General features: G+C 44.8%; 2 long non-coding RNA genes across 2 annotated transcripts in view; one reads left to right on the top strand and one right to left on the bottom strand.

Annotated features, from left to right (window-relative positions):
• Nucleotides 1-3,315: 3,315 nt before the first annotated feature.
• Nucleotides 3,316-21,329, top strand: LOC306917470. Its single transcript, XR_013789190.1, has 3 exons — nt 3,316-3,406; nt 6,670-6,999; nt 21,192-21,329. It is a non-coding gene; the product is annotated as an uncharacterized lncRNA (long non-coding RNA).
• LOC306917471 overlaps nt 20,633-26,569 on the bottom strand; it is a 17,461-nt gene continuing 11,524 nt past the window's right edge. The window contains exon 3 of the long non-coding RNA XR_013789191.1: nt 20,633-20,764. This is a non-coding gene — a long non-coding RNA (uncharacterized lncRNA). The remainder of the gene's footprint in view (nt 20,765-26,569) is intronic.

Here is a 26,569-nt window from a genome sequence, read left to right as displayed (position 1 = left end):
TGTGTGTGTGTGTGTGTGTGTGTGTGTGTGTGTGTGTGTGTGTGTTGTGTGTGTGTGTGTGTGTGTGTGTGTGTGTGTGTGTGTGTGTGTGTGTGTGTGTGTGTGTGTGTGTGTGTGTGTGTGTGTGTGTGAGATTTTACTTTATTTTTGCCAATAATTACATCCCCGCAATTGGGAGTCCAGGATTTATTAAATGGCCATAATAGATGTTGTGTTTTCATGGTTGAAGTTCCTCCAGTGTGAGTGCAGCTTCAGAAAGCACACGGCCCAACAAACAGCGGCCGGTGCGGGCTGAGTCCCACGATATTATAGACTTCCTGCTCCAGCAGATAAGACGCCGGGCGCTCTGACCCTCTCTCAACCCCATCTACAAGAGGGTTGCGGGACCCAGGAACCAGCCGTTGTCCCCCCAATCAAAAGTTTCCATTAACCTGGAGAGCCTGGCAGCTAATTGAGTGGATTGAGGCCCCAGATAGATGCGTTCAGGTTGTGACAGCGAGCTGCACTGTGTGGCCACCGTCGCCGCCGGGCCGTCAGGGGACACGTTTTGACGCGCTTGTAATTATTTTTTTGGAAAATGAGCAGAAAACAATCGTACAAAAGGACAGGCTGCGGGGCGGCTTCGGTTTCAACGGCGTTGCAAACGTCGACACCCTGGCAGGGCGCTTATGCGATAATAACTCATTTGATCTTTAAAGCCGTATATAAGTAGAGCTTCTCTTCAACAGAACTCACGGGGGAGGGGGAGGGGAGGGGGGGGGGGGGTGATGTTACAAATCGGCATTTGTGGGGGTTTTATTAACCTTAAGCCTCACATGAGAGAGGATCATTAGTTCATCATTATTATTACATGTTTCCGAGGTTGATGTGACTCTTATCTCGGCCCGAGAAGGAGAGTTTTGGTGGTGAGAGATACTCTAATCTGTGGCACCAATATTCTTAATCCTGGTATGGATGGTGAAGGGGGAGAGGAGAGCCAATGGTAACTTTTGTTCTGGTTTAATCCCTGACTTCACCCGGTTGAGGGGAGGTCATGTTTGTCAGGAGACACCCTCTCTCTCTCTCTCTCTCTCTCTCTCCTCTCTCTCTCTCTCTCTCTCTCTCTCTCTCTCACTCTCTCTCTCCTCTCTCTCTCTCTGTCTCTCTCTTCTCTCGCTGTCTCTCTCTCTCTCTCTCTCTCTCTCTCTCTCTCTCTCGCTGTCTCTCTCTCTCTCTCTCTCTCTCTCTCTCTCTCTCTGTGTGTGTGTCTCTCTGCTCTTTCTCTCTCTCCATCTCCCAGGCTTAATTTAGTATTTATAAAAGCATACAATTTTGACGCCATTTAGATCTTGAGGGGGGGGGGGGGTGCAGTAAACAAGTGTGAAATTAAGAGTCTTTTGAAAACATGTCGAGACCTGAAACGTGAAAGGAATTGAGACCCCTGCATTAATGCTGTGTGTGTGTGTGTGTGTGTGTGTGTGTGTGTGTGTGTGCGGTGGGGGCAGGTCATGCGGGTGACGAGTGGCCTCTTCAACTAAATGATGGAGAGTGACTCTCCAACAAACAAAGAGGACGGTGGAAAATATCTCACTATTAAAACCTGTTTGGAAACAGAAGCATGAATCACAGCTTGACTGAAGGCTCACACACAACAACCCTGTTACGTCTCACCTTCCATCACCTCCACATCTCTGTGCTGTTGCCTCTCTGTGCTCGTCAGCGCCACCCACAGCGCTCCACAGCACGTACTACAAAAAAATAAAAAATAAAATGGTGCATTTATATAGCGCCTTCATCCAAGGCGCTTTACATAGATTGTGCATTACATTCACCCATTCACACACACATTCATACACCGATGGCGGCGGAAACCATGCAAGGCACCAACCAGCACATCAGGAGCAATTAGGGGTTCAGAGTCTTGCTCAAGGACACTTCGACACCAACTCTGGGGTATCCCTGGTTCGAACTGGCAACCTTGCGGTTACCATCCAGCCACCCTACCCCTGAGCCACCGCCGCCCTACTACAGCAGAATACCAAGCAACTCGCCCCTTTACCAACTCGCCCCGGGGGTATAGCCTGCGGAACTGCGCGGCCTGGTATTCCTAAAGTAAACTATAAGCACATGATGCTTAAACGGTTAAAACCTAACCTTGACCTCAGTAAAACTATGCCTAAACCTAATCCTATAAAGGTAATAGAGCATGCACATCCGTTTAATCTGATGTGCTACTAACCCTACCCCAAACTGTACACGAAAGCCAAAGGTGAGTCTTAACCCATTTAGGCCTGACGTCGAAATAAAAACGTTCGCTCTGAAAGAATATATATTCAAAGATTTGTGCTGCATTTTTACGATTTTTCAAAAATAGCAGACCTACAAGCTCATAGCGCGCCACTCGGTGGCGCGCTATGAGCTTGTAGATCTGCTATTTTTCAATAGCTAAAGTATAACATAATGCTTAGTTAAAACACCAAAAGGGGTTCCCGCCCAAAATGGGTTTTAACCGGCCACACATGTTCTAAACTTTATTATATCGGCAAGTAGCCCAGTAGGCCTTGACAGATGATTTCTCCATTCTGCCTACATGGACAGTTCAGAAACCTGATATTAGTTGGCAAATGGCTTGTTTCTAAACGTGTAGTTGCTTATTTGAGCTTGTTTCATTTTTTTGTATTCATATTTAAACCAGTGGTTCTCAAATATTCTCATGTCCCTCAAATTAATACGTATAGGCTATTTATTTGTCCCTAACCCCCTTATGAAAATGTTTTGTGCCTGGGGTCCCGATTTAAATAATTTTAGGTTTAAAAAAATCTTTTCCAAATATATTATATTCCAATTATGTTTTGAAAATAGCAGATCTACAAGCTCACATGCGTCACATTGCGTGGTAAAAAAATCATTAACATGGTGAATCACATCTCACATCTCATGATGTCATCAAGATGTGATTCACCATGTTAATGATTTTTGTCAGACCTCCAGTTCTAGGAAACACAGAATGGGGGAACTTTTTATTATTATTTCCACACAACAGCTCTAAGGTATATTAATGACATAGTAAAATGTTGAAAATGAGTGGAATGCCCCTTTAAAGCATAATGAAATTTAGAAAATATTGCCTTATAATAGGTTGTCAATGCAGGCATCTTGAATTAATGCAAATTTAGGGTATTTGCAGTGAGCAGATTAGGGTAGATTTTTTTTATCCTGGCTATAGTAGACCTAATGTCCTGTCAGAATCAGTTGAGAAACAAAATAAAGCGATTTATTCCAACCTCTGCCATTTATTTATTGGACTAATTTCCGCGCCCCTCCCCCCCCCCCCCACAATCACACACACCTGCGTGAGGGAGCATCTTTGAGCAGCTCCAGCCTCATCATGTCTGACAGCAAAACGGAGAATTAAACAACTTATAATGTAAGTTTCCACTGCATTGAAGTCGAGTGGAGTCGTCTGTTATCGCCAGGGAGCGAAAGGGTGAAAGTACAGCTGTGACAGTTTAGAGAGAAGTGACTTATTATCCTCACATGTAGTTAGTTAGCTACCTGAGCTACAGTTGGCTGCTAATAACATGAAATGAAATGAAATGAAATCTATATTTACCCAGGGTATCTGGGCTAAGCTCAAGAACTTGTTTCCAGCCAGGCCCTGCTCATAGAACACATTTCATCGTAGTGGTTGATGCCTTGTTCAAGGGCATTTCAGCGGTGGTAATTTTAACGTGTCGGACGGCTGATTCGAACTGGGAACCTTCCGGTATCTAGACCGCGCCGCTATCCGTTCGGCCACCGCTGCCACAATCAACTTGGGCTGCAAAATGGGAGCTGAATTGTGTTTTAAATAATTTCGCTTTTTTTGTTATTTTACTTGGTGAAGAAACGAAATGAGGCACAGGAGAGTTACGTTTGTGTGACATGAATGGAATGTTTTTTATTTATTTTGTTGTGTTGTTGTGTTTCTTTGTACAAACATGCAGGCATTATAGGCGGCAAGCACAGCAGCCGTGTGTGTGCGCGCGCGCACCCGCGTCCATTGCGTGCTTGTGTGTGTGTGTTACAAGCCCGCTTTTTTTCACAGCGGGTCATTGACATGAACAAGTTTGAGAAAGCACTCTAAAAGCTACAAAACGAAGCTATTAACTGTATATTATTTTTGACAGGATGCAGTACATTTTTGTAATTTGTATACTAGGATATGTGTAAGTTGTCACAGCTAGGGTACAGTAGGCCTGGCTATACTGTATTTACATCAGGGACTATACAGATGTAAATTAGCTTATTGCTAACTCTGGCCCATTTACATGGATGTGAAAACTGACGTGTTGATTCATGTGCATTGTCCCTGTCAAAAAAAAAAGTTTACCCCATTTTGGGCGGGAACCCCTTTTGGTGTTAGCATCATGTTTAGCCGCAATTTGCAACTCTATATATTTTTTTACAATGGGATGAATCTAGAGTTGCAATACCCTCCATTGACTCCCCACTCATCATATTGCGTTTGCGATCTGCTGGTCTTAAACGACGTTAAACTCACCAACATTGCAGCTGTAGTCCAAGCTTGAATTATTCTCTTTCAATCTGCCGAGCTTGTTTTTCATAAAAATCCCCCGTAGACATGTTATGAGCTACTTTCTGTCCAAAATATTCCACAAGTGATATTCCTGCCATAATATTCAACCTGCCGTAAAACAAGAAGTGTGGGAGAGCGCTTGTTTAATAGAAGGCCGTGCGTGACGGGGCGTCGCGCTGCGTCGGCCTCTTCTTTGGGTGTCTTACCTGCGCAGGTAAGATTCTATTAAACAAGCGCTCTCCCACACGTCTTGTTTTACGGCAGGTTGAATATTACGGCAGGAATATCACTTGTGGAATATTTTGGACAGAAAGTAGCTCATAACATGTCTACGGGGGATTATTATGAAAAACAAGCTCGGCAGATTGAAAGAGAATAATTCAAGCTTGGACTACAGCTGCAATTTTGGTGAGTTTAACGTCGTTTAAGACAAGCAGATCGCCAACGCAATATGATGAGTGGGGAGTCAATGGAGGGTATTGCAACTCTATATTCATCCCATTGTAAAAAAATATAGAGTTGCAAATTGCGGCTACATCATGTTATGCTTTAGCTATTGAAAAATAGCAGATCTACAAGCTCGTAGCGCGCTACGAGCTTGTAGGTCTGCTATTTTTGAAAAATCGAAGAACCACTGACATAGAAACATAGCTTTTTCAGAAAACTGTCAGGATGTAGAAGACATTTTTAGAATCTGATCTCAGGTCAAAATGGGATACTAGGCTGTGTATGTTGTGACAGCTAGGGTACAATATACTAGGACAGCTAGGGTACAATATACTAGGCTGTGACATGGTACAGTATATGTATGCTAGGCTGTGACATGGTACAGTATATGTATGCTAGGCTGTGACATGGTACAGTATATGTATGCTAGGCTGTGACATGGTACAGTATATGTATGCTAGGCTGTGACATGGTACAGTATATGTATGCTAGGCTGTGAGGTATATGTAGGCTGTGACATGGTACAGTATATGTATGCTAGGCTGTGACATGGTACAGTATATGTATGCTAGGCTGTGAGGTATATGTAGGCTGTGACATGGTACAGTATATGTATGCTAGGCTGTGACATGGTACAGTATATGTATGCTAGGCTGTGACATGGTACAGTATATGTATGCTAGGCTGTGACATGGTACAGTATATGTATGCTAGGCTGTGACATGGTACAGTATATGTATGCTAGGCTGTGACATGGTACAGTATATGTATGCTAGGCTGTGACATGGTACAGTATATGTATGCTAGGCTGTGACATGGTACAGTATATGTATGCTAGGCTGTGACATGGTACAGTATATGTATGCTAGGCTGTGACATGGTACAGTATATGTATGCTAGGCTGTGACATGGTACAGTATATGTATGCTAGGCTGTGACATGGTACAGTATATGTATGCTAGGCTGTGACATGGTACAGTATATGTATGCTAGGCTGTGACATGGTACAGTATATGTATGCTATTGAGAGGGTACAGTATGCTATAGGCTGTGAGAGGGTACAGTATATGTATACTAGGCTGTGACATGGTACAGTATATATATACTAGGCTGTGACATGGTACAGTATATGTATACTAGGCTGTGACATGGTACAGTATATGTATACTAGGCTGTGACATGGTACAGTATATGCTAGGCTGTGACATGGTACAGTATATGTATGCTATAGGCTGTGAGAGGGTACAGTATATGTATGCTAGGCTGTGACATGGTACAGTATAGTATGCTAGGCTGTGAGGTATATGTAGGCTGTGACATGGTACAGTATAGTATGCTATAGGCTGTGAGAGGGTACAGTATAGTATGCTATAGGCTGTGAGAGGGTACAGTATAGTATGCTATAGGCTGTGAGAGGGTACAGTATGCTATGCTGTGTGTTGTGTTCAGATGGCAGCAGAACATTGTGACAGACAGTGTAAATTGGGTTTGTGGGGAGGGGGTTTAGGGGCCTAAGCCTCCACCAGCCCCTAGCCCCCCCTGGACCCCCCCCCCCCCCCCCCCCTGGTTGTGTTGTGCCTATACATTACATTTGACTCGTGGTCACTTTTCTTTCTTTCTTTCTTTCTTTCTTTCTTTCTTTCTTTCTTTCGTCCTTCTTTCAGGTAGTCAAGACTTATGGTGTCCCTCCAACTCGGCCATAGGAACCAGGTACATGCATGGGTACAAGAGCCAAGATGATGACCCTGATGCTATTGTCCAATTAATGCTAAACATCAACCAGGATCATGAAACGTGTTACTGTACCAACCAACCAACTGCATGAGGGCTACGAAGGCTGAGCGAGAAGATGACATTCATATCAGGAGAACGATATGCTGGCCAGTTTCTGCCATTGGGAGCTCCCAGGAGGGGAGAAAAGGTACCGGCGAGCTCGCCAGACGTCCACTATATGGAGGATCAAGATCACTGGAGACACCGCTGGACAGCTCAAGGTAGGAACCTTGTTTTGTTTTTACCAGCTGCTTCGTAGAAGCGGCAGGTCAGTGTTTACCTGGGAAACTTGCGACCGGTAGACGGACACCGCTAGTCTTTCTGCTGAGTGTTGCCAAGTCTGCATATTTCCAGCCTTAAATTCACAGTTGCTTGCCTGGTTTGGTTTTTGGAGGCTGCTTAGCTTATTTCTGTCACGACAGTTGCCACCACTGGCAACAACCCATAACATCCCATCGTCTGCACGGCATGGCTAGTCGAGCAGTTCTGATTGGCTGCCTCGTCTCCAGCCATGTTGCCTCAGAATTCTTTAGGGTCACTAATTTGAGCATAACAGCGGAGCGCAGCTAAAAAGTGGCATAACGTCGGCAGCAGACCCACAGATAATAATAATGCAGCTGGTAATTAATTGATTTAATCAATTTGGGCTTGTTTGCTGATTCAAGCTGTAGCAATGCGTTTACATGGACAATATTTAGAATGATGTACTTTAACCGTTTATGTGGACACTAAATTCAAGTTAGGCCCTATCCTCGTTTACGTGCCTCAAAGTATATATATATATTTTCCCCAACCAGATTGCAACCAAAACCAACCAGGTCGAAATATTGTCCTTGTTAACTGAATATCAAAAGGTTTATCAACCAGAATGAAAATTCCTTCCAAGCAGAAGGAATCAGAATATTAATATCTTCCAATTGATGCCTTTTTTATTCTCATGGAGCTGTTCATTTTGAATATTAGTGCAATCTCAGGGTCCATGTAAACGCACTCAGTGACTGGGTGGCAGTGTATCTATCATTCCAGCCGTGGAATTGAAAGCTAAATGTGAATCTACAGTGTGTTGTTAGTTGGCTATGTGGGTCACTTCTGTGAAGTTGCTATTTCCTTTCAAGTTAAAGCTACATGTTGTTGGCTCTGAGATACAGTATCAGCCATCCCATCAGTTCCAAATGCTCATTTGGATTTGAAGACTGATGTGAGTCTCCAGTCTGTGAGTCTCCAGTATGTGGGCCGTGTTGTTGTGGCTGAGGTTAAATGTTGTAAGTTGTGACAGGGTGGCTGTATTGTTGGTTCATACGATTGGCTTAATGTGTCAACATCTCTACTTTGTAGACATATTCCTCATGGCCATTATTCCTCAATTTCTTTTTTTCTTTCTTTCTTTCTTTCTTTCTTTCTTATATTCATTCATATTGTGAATGTTTTTCACCTCAACATATTTTTTATTTATTTTTTAAGATTTGTTTTGGGGCTTTTTAGGCCTTTATTGATAGTGAACAGTAGACAGACAGGAAAGGGGGAGAGAGATGGGGAGTGACACGCGGGAAAAGGCCGGCCCGGCGGGCTCGGGCAGCCTAGGTGCCCAGACGGTTGAGCTAACCGTCCGGACCTCACCTGAACACATTTAATGTCTCCTCTGGGATGGTATTTATGTATGGTAGGACCATACATAAAAATATGAATAAACGTGTCTGGCATGTTTGTAGACCGCATAGACCAAAGAGTCAGAAGCAGGAGACCATAGTGGCGACCGCATAGACCAAAGAGTCAGAAGCAGGAGACCATAGTGGCGACTGCATAGACCAAAGAGTCAGAAGCAGGAGACCATAGTGGCGACTGCATAGACCAAAGAGTCAGAAGCAGGAGACCATAGTGGCGACTGGCTGCATAGACCAAAGAGTCAGAAGCAGGAGACCATAGTGGCGACCGCATAGACCAAAGAGTCAGGAGCAGGAGACCATAGTGGCGACTGCATAGACCAAAGAGTCAGAAGCAGGAGACCATAGTGGCGACTGGCTGCATAGACCAAAGAGTCAGAAGCAGGAGACCATAGTGGCGACTGCATAGACCAAAGAGTCAGAAGCAGGAGACCATAGTGGCGACCGCATAGACCAAAGAGTCAGAAGCAGGAGACCATAGTGGCGACTGCATAGACCAAAGAGTCAGAAGCAGGAGACCATAGTGGCGACTGCATAGACCAAAGAGTCAGAAGCAGGAGACCATAGTGGCGACTGGCTGCATAGACCAAAGAGTCAGAAGCAGGAGACCATAGTGGCGACCGCATAGACCAAAGAGTCAGGAGCAGGAGACCATAGTGGCGACTGCATAGACCAAAGAGTCAGAAGCAGGAGACCATAGTGGCGACTGGCTGCATAGACCAAAGAGTCAGAAGCAGGAGACCATAGTGGCGACTGCATAGACCAAAGAGTCAGAAGCAGGAGACCATAGTGGCGACCGCATAGACCAAAGAGTCAGAAGCAGGAGACCATAGTGGCGACTGCATAGACCAAAGAGTCAGAAGCAGGAGACCATAGTGGCGACTGCATAGACCAAAGAGTCAGAAGCAGGAGACCATAGTGGCGACTGCATAGACCAAAGAGTCAGAAGCAGGAGACCATAGTGGCGACTGCATAGACCAAAGAGTCAGAAGCAGGAGACCATAGTGGCGAGATGTGGGAATCTTGGTTGGTATATCAATGATCTTTGCTATGACTCCCAGGGAAGTTGACATACTGCCCACCATTTTCCAAAGCATATTGTATTTTGTGTGTGTGTGTGTGTGTGTGTGCGCGTGTGCGTGTGTGCGTGCGTGTAGGAGCTGTTGTCTTGTTGCGTGCGCGTGTGCGCAGTCAAGCATGTGCGTACGTGAACAGGTGAATGTGAAATAGATTGCAAAGCAGCCGCTAGTTTACATGCTGTCCATATTTGTGTAACACATTGAATATTCATAAACTCAACCTTCATCATTTGAAGTCATATACATGGCTTAAAGTTCTCAGTCCTGGGGACTGATTTCAGTCCTGAGGATTTCATATAGGGGTCATTTAATGAGATCAGTGCAGATTTGCAAAAAATCATTTTCAGTCTTGGGATTTATTTTGGCTTTAAGCCCTGCATATAGCTCTGTTCCTCATCAGGTGTGAGAAACACTAGTGCACTTTAAATTCAACATGTGATTTTTTTTAATTCACTCAGGATTGAACAGTGTTCAGGTGTCGGAGAAATAAATGCAATACGTTGCGAGTATCTAAATGTCATAATCATCTAAATTCAACATATGATTTTTTTTAATTCACTCAGGATTGAACAGTGTTCAGGTGTCGGAGAAATAAATGTAATACGTTGCGAGTATCTAAATGTCATATCATCTAAAGCAAAACATCTCACTTGTTCATTACATTCCATGTATTGCAATGCGTTGTGTGAACTGTAGCGAAATGAGCTGTTGGGAAGCAAGCCCGTTTTTTTTACCTAATCAAATCAATATTCCGTGTTTTTGTTTTCCGCTTCCATCTACCGATGGAATGAAGCGGAGGTCTTCAAGGTTTTTCAGACAAAGCTGAGAGAGAGAGATGAAGCAGGAACCCGCAATATTGTATACAAATGTGTTGTGGATTAACCCATTTTGGGCGGGAACCCCTTTTGGTGTTTTAAACATTATGTTATAATTTAGCTATTGAAAAATAGCAGATCTACAAGCTTGTAGGTCTGCTATTTTTTTTTAAATCGTTAAAATGTGGCGCAAATCATTGAATATATATTTCAGAGCGAACATTTTTAACTAAAATATTTGCTTCTGGGGGGGTCCCTGGGAACTACATATTTTGAGATGGTGGTCCGTGGCCCAATAGAGATAATTCTGGGGGTCCTTGACATGAAAAAGGTTGAGCACCACTGACATAGAAACATGGGTTTTTCAGAAAAATGTTAGGATTTAGAAGCCTTTTTCAGTCCAAAATGGGTTAAACGTTTTCATAGATTTCATAGATGGCTTCATATATCATCATTAGTGTTGTGTAAATTCACGTTTTTTCAGACATTTAACCACCGGAACCCTCAATACTTGAAAACGACTTTTGGCTCTGTATTTGGTCTGCTCTTTTCCCCTCTATACACTAAATAGGCTACCTTTGCCGATCTACAAACGCACAACGAGATCTGCTATTTTTGGTGAATATTCACCTCGAATAGGGATGTGAGGGATTTATGTAAAAGAAAAGTCTTATCACACGACTGTGGCTCAGGAGGTAGAGCAGGTCGTCCAATGATCCATGGGTCGGCAGTTCGAATCCCGGCTCCTCCTGTCTACATGTCGAAGTGTCCTTGGGCCAGACACTGAACCCCAAATTGCTCCCGATGTGCTGGTTGGTACCTTGCATGGCTTCCGCCGCAATCGGTGTATGAATGTGTGTGTGAATGGGTGAATGATATGCACATCTATGTAAAGAGCCTTGGATAAAGGCGCTATATAAATGCACCATTTACCATTTATACATACATCACTCTTAATTATGAGATTGAGTGCAATTTCATGTCAGTCAAACATTTAAAACTCAATTTCTAATGAATGCCAGCTGGTGGATACCTACTGTATGCCTGTAACTTTAGTTGTAAGGCTTTAACTATCTGTGCAGGATTGTTTGTCATATACTTGCTTGGGATGATTTAAGCCCTTGTTTATATTGTGAGAAATTGTGAGAAATAGCAGTACTTGGTCTAGCAGTACTACTTGGCATGAGAGTGTCATGTATTTTGATATTCCAGTTTGAATGGAAGCTAAACAATAAAATAAAAGTAGTGCTTCCCAAAACCAGTTAAGTAGCACCTGACCTTAGGCCTTAGGAATCTGGATGCCCGTTTCAAGACCAAATATGAGGCCCCCATATATCTATGACATAATTATTCTGTTGATACAGCCGTATTGATACAAATAGTTTGACTGTTCAATATCACGCGCAGCCATTACTCTCCACAATTAGCAACAACACCACCTCTCCTCATCATGTCGTCCCTTCACAATTAAAGAGTCTCCCCTTTACCTCCCAATGCTGCACATTTTACCCTGCAGGTTATTAACATAAAATAGGTGTAACTTAACATTGTGGGAGAGAGCAAGGCAGTGAGTGAGCGAGAGAGAGAGGGCCAAGAGTGGCGGGGGTTGACTGACGCCTGACGTTCAGTTGGAGCTTGGAGGCCCCCCCTGAGGGTGGAGGCCCGTTTCACTTGAAACTGGTGAAACATAGCTAAGGCCTCCTATGCCTGACGCCATACTCTTGAGAACGAGCTGCTGCTAATAATGATACTGTGTAGGCTCAGAAGGCTTTCCTAGGAGGCTCTTATGCAGCTTTTTTTTCACTTAATTTTTATTGATGAAAAAGACAGAGACAACAAAACAAAACAAAAAGACAATACGAAAAAAAAGAACAAAAGGAGGAAGACAAAAACGAAAAAAAACAAAAGACAAGGCTGCATTTTTCATATTACAAGATGCATTCATTGAAATCCTCTTGCATTATCCCTAGGCTGAGAGAAGAGATCCCACTTTTTTAAGCAACGCACAACCTGAAATAGCCATTATCTTTCTGCTCACATGCTTGTGACTGTATACGATTACATGTACATGTAATGTGTGTGTGTTTCAGATTTACAAGCAGTCCGTTTTAACAATCACATTCAGCCTTGCACCTGTGCGTAGTTGCGTACGTAGTCTTTAAGAGGCTGCTTGTGGCTGTGTTGACCTCCCATCCTGACTGAGTCTGTAAGAGGCTGCTTGTGTCTGTGTTGACCTCCCATCCTAGTCTTTAAGAGGCTGCTTGTGTCTGTGTTGACCTCCCATCCTAGTCTTTAAGAGGCTGCTTGTGTCTGTGTTGACCTCCCATCCTAGTCTTTAAGAGGCTGCTTGTGTCTGTGTTGACCTCCCATCCTAGTCTTTAAGAGGCTGCTTGTGGCTGTGTTGACCTCCCATCCTAGTCTGTAAGAGGCTGCTTGTGTCTGTGTTGACCTCCCATCCTAGTCTTTAAGAGGCTGCTTGTGGCTGTGTTGACCTCCCATCCTAGTCTGTAAGAGGCTGCTTGTGTCTGTGTTGACCTCCCATCCTAGTCTTTAAGAGGCTGCTTGTGGCTGTGTTGACCTCCCATCCTAGTCTGTAAGAGGCTGCTTGTGTCTGTGTTGACCTCCCATCCTAGTCTTTAAGAGGCTGCTTGTGTCTGTGTTGACCTCCCATCCTGACTGAGAGAAATAAAAGCACACTGTTGGGATGAAGCGCGTTGCTACGTCTCACGCTCCAAACACTTCACTGTACGTATCGTTGGAACCCTCTGTTTACCTCGCCGCCTGACATCTCCTCATTTCTGTTTACCTCGCCGCCTGACATCTCCTCATTTCTGCCTCGCCACCTGTCACAAAAAACGCTCGTTTATAAATCCTTCCAAACAATGGCAAAACTGTAAAACTTTCTGTTATATTTATACCAAAAAGAAATATAAATATTTGAATAAACCTTTAATGGCAGAGGCAGAGGTTTGTGAGTGTGTGTGTGTGTGTGTGTGTGCGCGCGCGCGTGTGTGTGTGTGTGTGTGTGTGAGTGTGAGAGAGAAGTAGCATTCCATCATATTGTACACAACCCTCGATTGTTACCTTGGAACAAATTAAAGTCTATTTACGTTGGGCTCGATGTGAGTGATACTCACATCGACGCCGTTTGCCGTGTTTTACGCTGAGCAAAAACCTGAGCTCCACCAGCTGAACTATTGCAGCCGAGTACACAGTCTAGAAGAAGAATGCTGTTTATATTGTTTATATTGCAAAAGAGGTGAATTTTGTAAGCCCACTTTTCCTCTTTGCTGTTTATTTAACGGTGAAATATTTCCCCTTGCCGCGTCAACACCGTGGCCCTTGTGTATCCGAGTGGCCTTATATTATAAATCCTGGAACGGACCTGACAACCTTTCAACGCCACGCGTGGGATTCAGAACACGGGGCGCTCGTGTCAGGTTTGGTTGTGTTTTCGGTTTGCGTTTGATGTCGTTGCCATAGCCGCCGCCTTAGCCGTGGGTCTTGTTTCAGCGCCCTGGATATTAAACCAGTCATGGTGTTGGCATCGCTTGAGGTTTGCGTGAAATGTGGACCATATGAGGATCTCTCATGTAATTGCACTCGCTTCGAGAACGGGAGATTTCCCCCAAATATGATCAGTTAACCCATTTTGGGCAGGAACCCCTTTTGGTGTTTATAGCATTCTGTTCTACTTAAGCTATTGAAAAATAGCAGATCTACAAGCTCATAGTGCGCCACCGAGTGGCGCGCTACGAGCTTGTAGGTCTGCTATTTTTTAAAAGTCGTGAAAATGTGGCGCAAATCTTTGAATATATATTTCAGGGCGAACATTTTTAACTAAAATATTTGCTTCTGTGGTGGTCCCTGGAACTACATATTTTGAGATGGGGGTCCGTGGCCCATTAGAGATAATTCTGGGGGTCCTTGACATGAAAAAGGTTGAGCACCACTGACAGAAACATGGGTTTTTCAGGAAAATGTTAGGATTTAGAAGCCTTTTTTATCGACCTCAGCCCAAAATGGGTTAATGGCTGGCTGTTGTTTTGTTTCAGTTATGAGGAGAGACACTACCAGTTTACACCCAGTGTTATTCGGGGACAGCAGTTACTGCTGGTTTTCCTTCTGATCACGTGATCAGGAGGACACATTGAATCATAACCTCATCATCATAACCTTTATTTAAACTCGGAGTACAATTGAGGGGCAGGCCCTCATTTTCAATGTAGCCGAAATACAAAACACAAAATCAACAACATACACTAAATACAGCAATATCAAATATATGAATTGGAAAACAAAGTATTCAAAGCTAAAATAACTATAATAGATGAGAATCAATTAAAACAGTTAGATTGTTGAGTAAAAGTGCTAGAAATAATTTCCCTGAATTGACCTAGGGAAGGCAGTGATCTGATTTTGGGAGTTCGTTCCAATCAAATGGAGCACTGACAGAAAAAGCTGCTTTACCTAGCTCTGAGTTAGCAAAAGGAACCTTGAGGGTCAGGAAGTCACTCGAGCGGGTCTGATACGGACTTGGATTCTGATCCAACATAGAGCAAATGTAAGAGGGGACCATTCCTGAGATGGCTTTGAAAATCACCCGGTGTCTAGTACTAGAGGTCCTGGTAGGATATAAAACCACCAGTACTAAGGTCCTGGTTGGATAGTTCCTATAGTCACTTGTTTTAGGACTGCAATTCCAAGTATTTATCTATTTATTGTGTTGGCTCTAACAGTAATAATGTTTACAGGGCTGAGATTATTTTTTTTTTAAATATAAAAAATCTTTAATTGACTTATTTGGGCGGGGACCCCTTTTGGTGCATTATGTTATGCTTTAGCTATTGAAAAATAGCAGATCTACAAGCTCATAGCGCGCCACCGAGTGGCGCGCTACGAGCTTGTAGGTCTGCTATTTTTGAAAAGTCGAAGAACCACTGACATAGAAACATAGCTTTTTCAGAAAACTGTCAGGATGTAGAAGACATTTTTAGAATCTGATCTCAGGTCAAAATGGGTCAAAAGTAGAAAATGTGTGAGAAACGGACTCTTAAGAACAGCACACATCCTCTCGGTGAGGAGCAGAAAGGTGTTTCAATTTCCAGCATTAACACAACTTGAAAGTCACTGACTCGTGTCTTTTTTTATTGAAACAATGCTAAAAATCTGTAGTTTTTCACCAGCTGTTCTAGGAATGTGAAATATGCGTTTTAGAAGATTGCAACAGTGGGCCTGTGTTTCTTTATACAAATTCTCCAGCAGTAAATAAAACAGCCCTTTATATGCCCCCCCCCCCCCCCCCCCCCCGCCCCATCCCCGTAGGAGTATAACCCCACTTCCAAAAAACAACAACAATAACATCTCTGTAATACCATCCTTTTTGTTAACAAAATAGTCCCTTTTAACTGGCACGCTAATCATCTCGCTCCAAACACGCGCAGAGGGGCTAGAGCTAACAGGCATATTGGCCTTTCAGAGGGCACCTAAGTGCTGTATCGCATAACCGGCTTTTATATGCTTTCTTTTATATGGATTTACGATGTATTCCCTTTTTCTGGAGCCCCACCAAGCCATGCAGGCATCGCTACAACGGTCTCAGTGTAAAACACGGCGCTGCTGCTGCGGGTGAATTATGAGCGCAGGCCGGTGTCCAAGTGCCTCGCGGTCCTTTCCTGTTTATTTGTACGTCGGTGCAGGTCGAGAGCGAGGTGGGTCTGAGCGCTCCAGCTGAGCATTTGTAAACACTCCAGTCCTGGGAGCCGCGGCCAGAGAGAGTGGCCGTGCTCCACGTTTCGAGGGGGATTATTTGTTCCGTCCCATTGTTATTAAGAGAGAGAATTGACCTGTTAAAAAAAATGTTGGACACTCTCCTAGCTCTCCCCTGGCCTCCCGGACGCTGTTTTGTATACTCCTATTGAGAAAATAGTTCTGTGTTATGGCATGTGTGTACCGCGCCTCGTATAAACCGGCGGAGAGAGAGAGACGATTGAGTGCGTTTGGCCCGCCACATCTCAGACACCCATTTTAGACGCAGAGTGTTCCCTGAAAAGCTCTTCAAACCCTCTGGGTTTTCTGGCTGAGAGAGAGAAGCACACATGCTTTCGTAATATACGTTCCACAGTGACGTGTCCGTCTAGCCACCGGAACCCTTAGCCCATTTTGACCTGAGATCAGATTCTAAAAATGTCTTCTACATCCTGACAGTTTTCTGAAAAAGCTATGTTTGTCGTTTGTTGTTTTTCGATTTAAAAAAAATAGCAGACCTACAAGTTCTAAGAGCTTGTAGATCTGCTATTTTTCAATAGCTAAAGCATAATATAATGCTAACACCAAAATGGGTTCCCGCCAAAAATGGGTTAACAGTGGTGGAAAAAGTACTCAAATGTTTTACTTAAGTAAAAGTATCATTACTGCAATGTAGATGTATACTCCGTTACAAGTAGAAGTCCCATATTCAAAATGTACTCAAGTAAAAGTACAAAAGTATCGGCATCAACATGTACTTAAGTACCCATATTGCAGAATGTCCCATTTCACAAGTTCAAAATGTATACACAATCTTTTGAAAATAGCAGATCTACAAGCTCACAATGCGTCACAATCCTATGCATTGTGAGCTTGTAGATCTGCTATTTCCAAATGGCCGTAATGTATAGGGTTGAAGTGGCTAATGTATGTTTTCTAATCAAAATTCAAATCTCTAAAGGAACTAATAGCTAAAGTTTTCAAATAATTGTAGTGGAGTACATTTTGTGTCTGAGATGTAGTGGAGTAGAAGTAAAAGTATTGGAAATTTGAAATACTCAAGTAAAGTAGAAATACTTCAAAATTGTATACTTAATAGGCCTATAGTGCAGGGAATATTATCAGAATAATGTAAAATCTGGGAATACATTTCATACCAAGAATTTTCTTCACCGATGTGTTTGTAAAGGTGTCCACTAACATATCAGAATCATGAAAACCCCCTAGTTTGACACGTCACATGCTACTTAAAGTATAATGTTATTTATAGTGTATTACAGTCAGTGCTGGAAAAAATAACTCAAATGTTTTACTTAAGTAAAAGTATCAATACTGCAATTTAGAGTGGCAGTACTTGGGTAAATGTACTTAGTTACTTTACACCACAGATGAACTATTCGGGGGTGGGGTCTGGGGGGGGGGGAGCTGTCGAGGACGACTCTCCCGTATAGCGCCAGGCTGTGACTCACCGGGCACTGAGCCTCTCAAAACGGCTCAGCCTCAAAGTGGCGGAGGGGGGACGGGCTTCTGTGACAAGCGCCACCGGTGTGACGATGACGAGGAGGAGGAGGTGGCAGCCGGCGGTGTCGGTGGTCCTCGGTGACACGGAGGTCGTGAGGCGGGGAAACGAACGGACCCAGAACATCTGCACGGAGGGGACAGGAGGGGACAGGAGGGGAGGGGACAGGAGGGGACGAACGGACCCAGAACATCTGCACGGAGGGGACAGGAGGGGAGGGGACAGGAGGGGACAGGAGGGGACGAACGGACCCAGAACATCTGCACGGAGGGGACAGGAGGGGACGGGAGGGGACGAACGGACCCAGAACATCTGCACGGAGGGGACAGGAGGGGACGGGAGGGGACGAACGGACCCAGAACATCTGCACGGAGGGGACAGGAGGGGACGGGAGGGGACGAACGGACCCAGAACATCTGCACGGAGGGGACAGGAGGGGACGGGAGGGGACGAACGGACCCAGAACATCTGCACGGAGGGGACAGGAGGGGACAGGAGGGGACGGGAGGGGACGAACGGACCCAGAACATCTGCACGGAGGGGACAGGAGGGGACAGGAGGGGACGAACGGACCCAGAACATCTGTACGGAGGGGACAGGAGGGGACGAACGGACCCAGAACATCTGTACGGAGGGGACAGGAGGGGACAGGAGGGGACAGGAGGGAAACGAACGGACCCAGAACATCTGTACGGAGGGGACAGGAGGGGACAGGAGGGGAGGGGACAGGAGGGGACAGGAGGGGACAGGAGGGGAGGGGACAGGAGGGGACGAACGGACCCAGAACATCTGTACGGAGGGGACAGGAGGGGACAGGAGGGGACGAACGGACCCAGAACATCTGTACGGAGGGGACAGGAGGGGACAGGAGGGGACGAACGGACCCAGAACATCTGTACGGAGGGGACAGGAGGGGACAGGAGGGGACGAACGGACCCAGAACATCTGTACGGAGGGGACAGGAGGGGACAGGAGGGGAGGGGACAGGAGGGGACAGGAGGGGACGAACGGACCCAGAACATCTGTACGGAGGGGACAGGAGGGGACAGGAGGGGACAGGAGGGGACGAACGGACCCAGAACATCTGTACGGAGGGGACAGGAGGGGACAGGAGGGGACGAACGGACCCAGAACATCTGTACGGAGGGGACAGGAGGGGACAGGAGGGGAGGGGACAGGAGGGGACAGGAGGGGACGAACGGACCCAGAACATCTGTACGGAGGGGACAGGAGGGGACAGGAGGGGAGGGGACAGGAGGGGACAGGAGGGGACGAACGGTTCCTCCAGGCTGTTCACGCACTTTGACCCCAGCAGCCATGTGTCCTGCAGGGACTCTCTCTCTCTCTCTCTCTGTGCGTGTGTGCGTGCGTGCGTGCGTGCGTGTGTGTGCGTGTGCGTGTGTGTGCGTGCGAGCGGTTGTCTGCCGAAGGGTTCAACATGCAGGAACCCAGCCAGGGTTGGATTTATCTGTGTGTCCTGAAAGCTAACTCTAACCTACTTCCCTGTCTAGAGAGAGAGAGAGAGAGAGAGTGAGAGAGAGAGGCCGGATAGAGTTGTCAAACTTGTAACAATGTGTGTCACATTGCCTTAACACTGAGCAACATACACAGTGACCTCAGACCGTTAACTCTTTTTTTTGACGAGGGTCCCGCTGACAAATTCACATCGATCCTTATGGGGGGGTCCGTGATTCCTTGAAATGAAACAGATTGAGAACCATTGCCGTATTGTCGCCATTTGTCGCCAAGACAAATTCCTGGTGCGTCTCCTTTTGATGCAACAATATAAACTCCTGCACGCGGGTTATGAGAAAAATGTGAGCTCACACAGACAGACAGGGCCGGCCCTGCAGCGCTGAACGCAACATCTCTACTCAGGATCAGTGTCTCCTCAGCACTCTGCTGTCTGCGCTGACCTCAGGACTGTAGCAGTCTGCTGTCTGCGCTGACCTCAGGACTGTAGCAGTCTGCTGTCTGCGCTGACCTCAGGACTGTAGCAGTCTGCTGTCTGCGCTGACCTCAGGACTGTAGCAGTCTGCTGTCTGCGCTGACCTCAGGACTGTAGCAGTCTGCTGTCTGCGCTGACCTCAGGACTGTAGCAGTCTGCTGTCTGCGCTGACCTCAGGGCTGTAGCAGTCTGCGGTCTGCGCTGACCTCAGGACTGTAGCAGTCTGCTGTCTGCGCTGACTTGAGTCAAAGTACAAAAGCATTGCCATCAAAATCTACTTAAAGTACCAAAAGTAAAAGTATGCATTATGCACAATATACCATCTTTCAAATGTATACAAATCTTTTGAAAATAGCAGATCTACAAGCTCACAATGGGTTGCATGGCGACGCATTGTGAGCTTAATTTATATGGCGCTGAAGTGGGTATTGTATGTTTTGTAATAACAATCAAAATCTACAAAGTAACTTAACATTTTCAAATAAATGTAGCCAGGTGGTCCCCATGCAGCTAAATGATGAAGAGTTGATAACCAAATGGACTGTTACAGATCTTTAACTCATTTTGACCTGAGATCAGATTCTAAAAATGTCTTCTACATCCTGACAGTTTTCTGAAAAAGCTATGTTTCTATGTCAGTCGTTCTTCGATTTTCCAAAAATAGCAGACCTACAAGCTCGTAGCGCGCCACTCGGTGGCGCGCTATGAGCTTGTAGATCTGCTATTTTTCAATAGCTAAAGAATAACATAATGCTAACACCAAAAGGGGTTCCCGCCCAAAATGGGTTAACTCTTGAGAATGTAAAATTAAACTAAATGGTTTAATGTTATGCACTCACTAGTTAAATTATTGCTAAACAGCTGCATTACTTCATTTCCATGAAGCCTATACACAATTAGAGAATATAGATTTTTTTATTTTGCCTGTTATCTCTCCTATGGTACCAACATCAACATCAATACGGCGTGGAATTGTGGACAAATGATTATCCAGCGACAATAACAATAACATATGTGACTAAATTTGACTGAGGGACTGCCATTGGATTTTTTTGTCATATGAAAGCAGGGAATCATAGCTTCAAATTGACATATTGGTTGTTCAGTTTGACCCACCAGTTTTGGAGATATGGCTTATAGAGTAATGTCTTGCAGAAAACAGCGAGTTGAGAAAACAGGCTTGAAAGGTTCACTTCTGTGGTCTCTAACATTACACCTAGCTACATGTTTAAGCATTTATTTCATATTTACATGTCGATTTCAGCTCTGACATTTATTTCAGACATGCTCTAGTATGTGAAGAGTCTGCCTGTGCTATTAACTCATTTAGAAAAAAAAAAAAAATCTCCTCTGGTGAAAAGCTGTAATTTGCGCGATGGCAGTCTCTCAGTCAAATCTGGTCACATATTCTACGTTTTGGGTCTGAGAGGCTAAATCTCACCAAACGGTGGTTCCGTGGCTCAAATGCAGAATAAATAATGGCCTTGATATGAAAAAAGGTTGAAAACCACTGATTTATGTCATTGTTTGAATTTGTTAGAACATGGCTGCGAGCTCCCTCTCCCTCTCCCTCTCCCTCTCCCTCTCTCTCTCTCTCCCTCTCCCTCTCCCTCTCCCTCTCCCTCTCTCTATCTCTGCTCCAGCACCATCTGGGAGAGATTCCTACACTTTGATTTCACTCCACGATGAAACGAAGCGATTCTGATCCTTTCGTCAGACTCTGCATCGACCGTCTGCAACGTGCTCATCTCGTGCAGCGTGATGTCTGTCTGCAGCACGCCCAGACATTATTTTAAACGCTGTCGTCCTTTATAACAAATTGCAATACATGTTAGGAATAAAATAAATGCTCTTTGCTCAAATGATGCAGACGATGGAAATGCATTCCTATTGCTTCAGTATAATAGGCCTATCTCACAGCCCGCTTTCCACGCCCACTTCCGGTAAATAGTGGTGTCTTTAACATGAGCATTTACACGTTTTTTTCTCTGGAGAACCAATATTATTATGAAGCAAACAAGATGGTAAATCAGCTCGAACAGATAGAACAAACCTTACCTTGAGAAAACAAAAGTTGTAGACTTCTTAAATTACCTCTGTTAACATGTAGCGTCTATGGAGTGACGTCACGCTATCACCACTAACCCCGAAAGGGGGCGTATTTAGGGGGGCGGGGAAATTCTGTGAGATAGGCTTATTACTGCCCGGTAATATCAAGTTATTATCTTGTACCACAAATTTACCAGTGCTATTTTTTCAGCAAATATGTATCAGGCCCAGTGTTGCGATTTCTTTGACTAAAATAATCACCAAACGTACCTTAGTTACGCCATCAGCCAATCCCTGATTGGCCGACAGACAACACTGACATACGACCGACGTACGCAGCCGATTACAGTACTCGCACGCTCTGCTTGCGCAAGTAATAGATATAATGCCAATTCAGTCAACAAATACAAACAAGACTAAAATGTATTTTCAGCATACAACCATGTGTAAAATCTGCCAAAAATAGTATATATATATATAATATACATAGTTTTTTACTGAAATCATGATATTTAGTCGACAAATTTCAGATGACTAAAATATGATTAAAGTTGTATTTCAAAATGTGCTGTCAAAACCAACACTGTTATAGACCGTGAAATAATCCTGGACCAAATGACAGGTCGTATCGAGAGAAAAAAAACTGTAACATAAGACTAACATGTTTGCACGTTTTTAAAGCTAAGTACAAGGTGGATAAAAAAAATAACACAGCTCATCACCTCTAACATCATGACTGCCACTCAGACACATTTACACCACAAATGAAACCATCTTCTGTCCCTCCCAGAAATGGCTTCCTCTTCCCCAACGTCCCCTGGATTGTGTGTGTGTGTGTGTGTGTGTGTGTGTGTCAGGAAGTGAAGCGAGCAGAGATAAGGGTCTTGCAGAGGCAGGCTGGTGGAAGCACAGAGGAGGAGGGGCTGATGGGGCGTAGTGGGGGGTCTGTGTTTTATTTTATTTATTTATTCTTCGGAGCGCTGTCGGGAGACTAATGGTCATTTTTCGTCTTAACCCATTTTGACCTGAGATCAGATTCTATAAATGTCTTCTACATCCCGACAGTTTACATTCTGACCTGAGATCAGATTCTAAAAATGTCTTCTACATCCTGACAGTTTTCTGAGAAAAGCTATGTTTCTATGTCAGTCGTTCTTCGATTTTTCAAAAATAGCAGACCTACAAGCTCATAGCGCGCCACTCGGTGGCGCGCTATGAGCTCGTAGATCTGCTATTTTTCAATAGCTAAAGCATAACATAATGCTAACACCAAAAGGGGTTCCCGCCCAAAACGGGTTAAGACCTAAACCGCATCAGGCCGTGTCGTTTCCGTTACGCTGCGGCTCGGTTTCAGGTTAGGGTCTCGGTCGGAACCTAATTTGGGCCTAATTGGTGGTTCTGATAATCCGGAATGGTGTGCCACGTTTTGTGCTAAATGGGACTATTTTCACTTTTTATGGGGATTATGGGACTTTTTTTCTTCATGTGGTTATAATGGGTTCTATTGGGTGTCATCTTAGGTTTCATGTTATGGATGGATTCCTTTGGTCTCGATATTTCATCATAAATGTTCAGTAGAAGGGTCCCAGAGAGTGTGTGGTAGAATACACACACACATGTGGTAGAATACACACACACACACACACACACACACACACACACACACACACACACACACACACACACACACACACACACACGCACACACGTGCAGACAGACACACGACACACCTAATTTATTTACTGGCTTTATGGGGAGTCTTTAAATATGTAGTGAATTTATGGAGGCACAGAGGCTCCGTTTATCATGGATAAATCACTGTTGCGAGGCTCGGACGCAAATAAGGCACTGTCAGTTCAGTTGTCCCTTAGTGACTGAATAAGAGCGAGGCCAAACGACGGGAAAATGAAGATGGACCGGCAAAACAAAACGTCGGATCGCTCTCGATTTTCATTCGGTGTGGCCGAGTTTTTTTTTTTTTTGCTGTTGCCGTGTTTTGACGGAAATCTTAACCCATTTAGACCTGACGTCGAAATATTTTTCTGAAAAACCTTGTTTTCTGTATCAGTGGTGCTCAATATTTCATGTCAAGGACCCCAAAAATCATATGTAATTGGCCTCCGCCCTCCATCTGAAAATATGTCCAGGAACCTCCCCCAGAAGCAAAGATTTGAGTTAAAAACGTTCGCTCTTAAAGAATATATATTCAAAGATTTGCACTACATTTTCCCGATTTTTCAAAAATAGCAGACCTACAAGCTCGTAGCGCGCCACTCGGTGGCGCGCTACGAGCTTGTAGATCTGCTATTTTTAGCTAAAGGATAACATAATGCTTAGTTAAAACACCAAAAGGGGTTCCCGTCCAGAACGGGTTAATGCAACGAGGGGTTTAGGGAGGATTACAACATAATCTGGAGTAATCCAAAGTGCCACGCACGAAAGGGAAACGCATCTAAATGGCGGCGTAACGAAGAACCTCGAACATATACATAGGGCCTGACAACATTGTCAGTCAAGATGAGGATTAACCCATTTTGTGCGGGAACCCCTTTTGGTGTTAGCATCATGTTATGCTTTAGCTATTGAAAAATAGCAGATCTACAAGCTCATAGTGCGCCACCGAGTGGCGCGCTATGAGCTTGTAGGTCTGCTATTTTTGAAAAATCGAAGAACGACTGACATAGATTATAGAAACATAGCTTTTTCAGAAAACTGTCAGGATTTAGAAGACATTTTTAGAATCTGATCTCAGGTCAAAATGGGTTAAATTCTGTATTTGTGTGTGTGTGTGTGTGTGTGTGTGTGTGTGGCTGTGTGTGTGTGTGGCTGTGGCTGTGTGTGTGCGTGTGTGTGTGTGTGTGCGTGGGGTTGGGGTGCTTTGGGATAATGCCCCCACCATGCCATCGCCACGATAAAAAAAGCACCGTCCACGAGGCAATTTAGTAATTTAAGAGATATATGGTAGTTCTTTAAGTGCTGCCCATCTCCATGGCGGGACAAAGCAGACGAGCAGCGAGGGGGGGGGGGGGGGGTAGCAGGGAGGGGGAGCAGTTTTAAGACGATTTATGCGTCTAATTTCTGTTTTTGATCAATGTTTAGCCGGTTCATTATGCATGTAAAACATAGATGTCTGCGGAATGAATATGTTCTTTAAAAAAAATCATATTAGCGTTTCTGAAGTTCCATCAACGTGTCGATTAGCCAATTTATTTTTATTTATTTTCTTCCAACAGCTGGAATAATGCAGGGGCTCCTTCGTATAATATTTTATGGATCATGGAAAAATATCGTCGAAAATGATCTTTTGAACTAAATAAGCCATATTCATCGACGTTGATGTTGAACCCGCACTTCATTACAGCTCTTCACTCAATAAGATATGCTAAAGTGCGGCTATGAAGCCACGTCAGTGTTGATCTCCACCCTGCTTAGATGCGGGCAGAAATTCATATCAATTCCAAGTGTAGCGACTGAACTTCTAATGATGTCCAACAACCACCAACTCCTGCAAACCATACCACACATACATTAACCCAGGGGATGGAACCTGGGTTTCAATAGTTCAGTCAGTCACTTTCCGAACCCGCAATACACTGACTGTACTATATTAACAAACACCGAGTTAACACATTAATGCAGTACAAATATCCAGTTATATGAGTGGTGAAATGAACCATACTGAGAACTTTCACTTTCTGTAAGTTGTCTCCGTCAGGGCACGTGGCAGAAGGCCGGGGATTATGATTTCTGTCCTGTCTGCCCGTGTGTGTCTGCGAACAGCGAAATGTCTGGCACCGTTGAAACGATCAGTTCTGCGTTCGTTTTTCGAGTCGCCTGCGATTGAACTTTTTAACCTAAAGTTCACATCGAGAGCAACCAGACATGGCCTTTGATAGCATTTTAGGCGGGAAATGGGCTGTTTATCGATTTATTAAACTAGCCCTTACCCGTTGTGAGATATTGCCCCCCCCCCCCCCTTCCCCCCCTAAGGGGTTTAGCGGCGACGAAAATGGAGCCCCTAGACATATACTGTGCTGCTACCTGAGTGGCCCTACTCTCCCTATACTACCTGAGTGGCCCTACTCTCCCTATACTACCTGAGTGGCCCTACTCTCCCTATACTACCTGAGTGACCGTACTCTCCCTATACTACCTGAGTGGCCCTACTCTCCCTATACTACCTGAGTGGCTCTACTCTCCCTATACTACCTGAGTGGCCCTACTCTCCCTATACTACCTGAGTGGCCCTACTCTCCCTATACTACCTGAGTGGCCCTACTCTCCCTATACTACCTGAGTGGCCCTACTCTCCCTATACTACCTGAGTGGCCCTACTCTCCCTATACTACCTGAGTGGCCCTACTCTCCCTATACTACCTGAGTGGCCCTATACTCTCCCTATACTACCTGAGTGGCCCTACTCTCCCTATACTACCTGAGTGGCCCTATACTCTCCCTATACTACCTGAGTGGCCCTACTCTCCCTATACTACCTGAGTGGCCCTACTCTCCCTATACTACCTGAGTGGCCCTATACTCTCCCTATACTACCTGAGTGGCCCTACTCTCCCTATACTACCTGAGTGGCCCTATACTCTCCCTATACTACCTGAGTGGCCCTACTCTCCCTATACTACCTGAGTGGCCCTACTCTCCCTATACTACCTGAGTGGCCCTATACTCTCCCTATACTACCTGAGTGGCCCTATACTCTCCCTATACTACCTGAGTGGCCCTACTCTCCCTATACTACCTGAGTGGCCCTACTCTCCCTATACTACCTGAGTGGCCCTATACTCTCCCTATACTACCTGAGTGGCCCTATACTCTCCCTATACTACCTGAGTGGCCCTACTCTCCCTATACTACCTGAGTGGCCCTACTCTCCCTATACTACCTGAGTGGTCCTACTCTCCCTATACTACCTGAGTGGTCCTACTCTCCCTATACTACCTGAGTGACCCTACTCTC

This window comes from Electrona antarctica, assembly GCF_951216825.1.
Source record: "Electrona antarctica genome assembly, chromosome: 24".
NCBI lineage: Eukaryota > Metazoa > Chordata > Actinopteri > Myctophiformes > Myctophidae > Electrona > Electrona antarctica.
The sequence above is the reverse complement of the archived record's forward strand: the minus strand, read 5'-3'. Positions and strand labels throughout refer to the sequence as shown.